Source organism: Narcine bancroftii, chromosome 11 (genome assembly GCF_036971445.1).
Source record: "Narcine bancroftii isolate sNarBan1 chromosome 11, sNarBan1.hap1, whole genome shotgun sequence".
NCBI classification, from domain to species: domain Eukaryota; kingdom Metazoa; phylum Chordata; class Chondrichthyes; order Torpediniformes; family Narcinidae; genus Narcine; species Narcine bancroftii.
Window position 1 is genome coordinate 90,663,354 of NC_091479.1, and position 4,736 is coordinate 90,668,089.

Genomic DNA, 4,736 nt, shown 5'->3' on the forward strand with positions numbered 1-4,736 from the left:
TCCCAGGTAGGTGGACAGGAAAATTAGAGTAATATTGATACACATCGAGAGAGAATAGGTTGCTGGGAGGTAAGGAAAGGAAGGTTGATCTGATAGGTTTGAAACCAGCAGAGATTTGATGGGTCAATTGACCCTCCTTCTCTGTTATAAATATGAGAGTGAATTTAGTTTGACAGATCACTATAAGTGGTACCCTAGCTGCTTTCATTAAGTTCAAAGGTCAAATTTATTGTCAGAGTACATATCTCTGCTACTTTTGAGAAAGTAGAGGCACAGACGCGGTTTCTTCATGATGACATTCGTGTGTTGGGACCACAAAGGTTCTCCAAAACAATGACTCCCAGCTATTTAAATTTGCTCATCTTCTCCACCTCTGATCCCTCAATGATCAGTTGATTGTACATCTCCGATTTTCCCCTCCTGAAGTCCAAAATTAGATCCTTTGTTTTGGTGACATTGAGTAAAAGGTTGTTGTTAGTACATCATTCAGCAAAATTTTCAAACCCCCCCATCTCCCCTTTTTATACAACCTACTGTTGTAGTATTGTCAGCAAATTTGTAGATGGTGTTTTTGATGTACTGAGCCACACAGTCACAGATGTAAAGTAAGTGGAGTGGGGGCTAACAATCCAACTAAACAACGTTTATCAAGGTGCGGAAAAGTGTTAGCAGGAGTCTGAATAAAAAGGTAAGGGGTAGGAGCATGGTAGCAAAGGCAGGAGGCAATAGGCGGAGAAGGGAGGGAGGGCACAGCAGTAAGCAAGGGGAGGATGGATGGCTAGGTGAATAAAGATGGAAGGGGGTGGAGAGCTGAGGGCAAGAAGATGGGGAAGGGAAAGGAATGGGGGGGAAGGGAGAGCAGGTTAGCAGAAACCAGAAAAGTCGATGTTAATGCCATCCCGCTGGAGGGTGCCCAGACGAATATCAGGTGTCACCCCAATGACGAGCGGCATCAACCAGCTTTTCATCCTGGGCGATGCCATTTTATTCAAATGCCTTTATTCAAGCAGCTGCTACAAGCAAAGCATGACCAAGCCCCTCCGCTGGGAGAAGATTTGCTCCCATCTTCACCAAAGGCTTATGTGTTACTTCAGAGAACATTTACGTTTACAATTGTAAATGTACATATTTTTTACCTATTATCTTATTCTTATTTTCATTTTTAAAATTTATTTTACTTGATTTTTTTGCCGGTGGCTTGAGTTCCAGATACCAGGGGTTTTACTGTATGTGGCAATCCTTTGTGTAGTGTACAAAACTGTTTGAGAAATGCTAGATTGCTCAAACATAAAGCTAGTACAGACATGCTCATTTGAATGGCCTCGTACTGTGCTGTTATTTTCTTCGCCCTTTGGACTGAGTGCCTCATCATAATTTAAGCTTTTCCAATGTGTTTGCCAAATAATTTACATGTGTAAAGTTGCACACTGGCTGTGATGACACAAGTACAGCACTTCATAAAAATGTATGGGCCCAGAAACAGTTCTGTGTGTAAAAGCATATTGTTAAATGGACTCTATGGCGTGAACCTGCAACAATTTTGTGTGAGACCAGAGGGAAGTGGCATTTTAAGATGTATTATGTGCATCAGATCTGTTTGAATCATACATGTGAATCTGTCATGCATAAAAAGTGCGCATTAACAAGAAATTCACAAGAGAAGTTCAAATTTTGGCAGCAATCTCCTGCCTTTCCAAGAATGATCAATGGTCCTTCTTAAAAAAAAAGAATGAACCTAATAGGAATAAATTTGGGATCATCCAGCTATAATCGTTGTATGAAGAGGGCGCACAAAATTGTTAAGGACACCTTCCATCCTGCACACAGCATCTTTCAGCTGCTCCCTTCAGGAAGGAGATACAGGAGGATCAGAGCCAGCACCACCAGGCTGAGGAACTGCTTCTTCCCACAGGCAGTGAGAATGCTGTACAACATAGGAACTGCTCATACTAACCATCTGAGACTCTCATATTCATGAAACAATATTCATTTATTTATTTGCATAGATGAAATACTTGACCTGCATTATGTATTGTTTGCCCGTATGTGTGTTGTGTCTAGTCGTATGTTTGCTTGTTTTGCACTGAGGATCGAAGAACATGGTTTCGTCGGATTGTAATTGTACAATCAGATGACAATGAACTTGACTTAATTTGTAACGTTGGCCTTGATCATTGTTTCTTTCATATTGTTACTTATTTAAGTAGCAGGTGTGGTGACTAAATGTCGTTAGGCTGTAATGAAGTTTTTAGGAAGTTCCAATAAGAGAACACACCTCATGTTGAGCTCTTTGTGCCCAGTGTAGTTGTCTGCACATTTTGCAAACAGACTTCGTGGAATGGAAGAGTCCACTGAGAGCAGATATTGTGCACCAACATAAATCAAGTTGCTGCTTCAGTGCTGTACTCGCTAGAAGCAGCACAGCTCAATGGGTATTTGAAGAAGTGCAGGCGTTGCCAATTGCAGTCAGATTTGAGGTAAAATTCTGTAGCATAGCCCATAAGATGCAATGTTAAGCAATAACATTTTTAACTCTCTTGGTCTTTAATGGGATGTCTTTTGTTTTCTGGTGATCTGCCCAAGTGCCACAGAAGAAATGCAACTTCACTTGAGCCTGGAACTAAATTCCATATTTCACCGATGTACCACGAGGGATGTTACTTCGGGAAGAATTCAGTTTATGGACCTGCGAATCCTCCTATGTACTGCAGCCGCCATAACAGGATGAATACAACCCCCTACGCCATTGATCATGGAATCAGATATGAAAGATACATCTTGCTGAAGTATTCCACTGTATACTCACCTGGAGCTTACCAACTCAAGTGAGAAGAATGTCTGTGGTGTTGGTGATAAGATTCAATGTGTTATTTTAGCACTGTAAAGGTTCCTTTAGTTCAGTCATTAAACACAAGCAGGCTCAAATTCCTAGAAAAAAATCCTACTGCTACAATTTTTCTGCAGTAGAAATCTAATCCAGTATGGACACAAATTAGAGACACTGCCTCAAATCTCAGAGGTGAAATTATCTGCATGAGGCACATTTTCTGTTCACATCTGCAGAGAATACTTCTCTTTCACTCCATGCAGAATGCTCAAATGCCACAATAGGATACTGGTATCAGAGGTACAAAATAAAAGAATGGCTTCTATGCTTCTCAAAATGGTGGGCCTCTTGGCAAAAGTAATCAGTATCTCCTCAGATGAATTAAATTCAACCAAAAGAAAACTTTCTTCCAAGTATTTATTGATGCTGTTCTTTATGCTGTTATTGTCCCCTCTCTAAAACCTTAATGTGTTTCCTATAATGTGAAGCCAGAACCATTCAAGCACTTTAATGTAGGTCTTATTAAAATTTTAAATAGGATCATTATGATCATTTGTTTTGTTGAATCTGCGATAAAAGCCACAATTTCAGGTTGCTTTTTTAAAACCAGCTTAAGGAACTATCTTTAATATTTTATTAACCTATATTATTTGACCCTTCTGTCTTTTGCACTGTACATTAGGCTATTTCTATTCACATCAAATGAAAATTATATTTAAAAAAACCAGATGTTGCCTGATCTGCTGAGTGTTTCCGGAATTCTAGTAAACCAGGAGTCACAAGTTTGTTCCTTGCTGGGGCTTCATTTCTGTGAGAGGTGGACAAAGTGGCGGCTCTCTGTCTTCCTTAAGGTAGACAAAGTTAAAGAATTTCATGTATGTTACATTCTAAATGTAGTACTACGTGACAGTAATGGAATCTTTTACCTTTAACATTTCCTGGTTTTATTCCTGTGCACTTCAAATGGTTAACCTTCATGCATTCAATTATGAATTGTACAATTTTATAAGCAAGAATTCAAGAGCCTGATAATGTACTTTATTCTCTCCAAGGCCTCAAGATGCCATTGTTTTTCCTTTTCATTGGCCTCAAAGGAAAGTGAAACACTTACTTGTATAAAGCCCATTTTTTTTCCCCCAACTCCTTCCAGCTTTTTTGTATATAGTGGGAAAGTTACAATAGCTTCCTCATTCCCTGTCACTCTAAAAATAGTGAAAAGAGGTCTTCTCATCCACACATTTTAAACATGATCTACCAGCCTCAGGTAGTTAGTTTACTGCTTGCTTAAAAAAGCAAATCAAAATGGATTTTAATTGCCTATTTGCCTAATTTCCACCAGGAGTAGGCCATTAGTTCCAAAGCATTACTACATTTATACTACAGTGTTATGAATACACAGCTTTGATGTATTATGAATCTATGTTTTATTGCCAATGTGGGAAATTCAGGATACATTTACTAACTAATGAGCAGTTTCTAGCTCTGCTAGAAACCATCACAACTAATATTTAAGAATTGGTATTTACTATTGGAATAATAATAAAATCACCCACTTTTGTTCATTTTATTTATATTTGTGTTTACACTCCATATGTTGATTTTTTTTACCAGATCTCTTTTTTTATTTGTTATGTACATGACCATGGAATGTGGCCACTGCCAATAATGTTGTAATTTATTGTCCATCTTTAAAAGTTCTGAAATGGAACAGAACTAACCATTTGGCCACATGGGTGTACTTGGGCTTGTGGGCCGGAAGGGCCTGTTTCCATGCTATATCTCTAAATTTAAATAATGGGACCCAAGTGGCATTTAGGCCAGACCTAAATTGTTCATGGTTACTATCATTCAGAATGGCTTTTCTTTTCATTTGAATTTCCCAGTTGCCTTGGTGGGATTCAAACTCAGA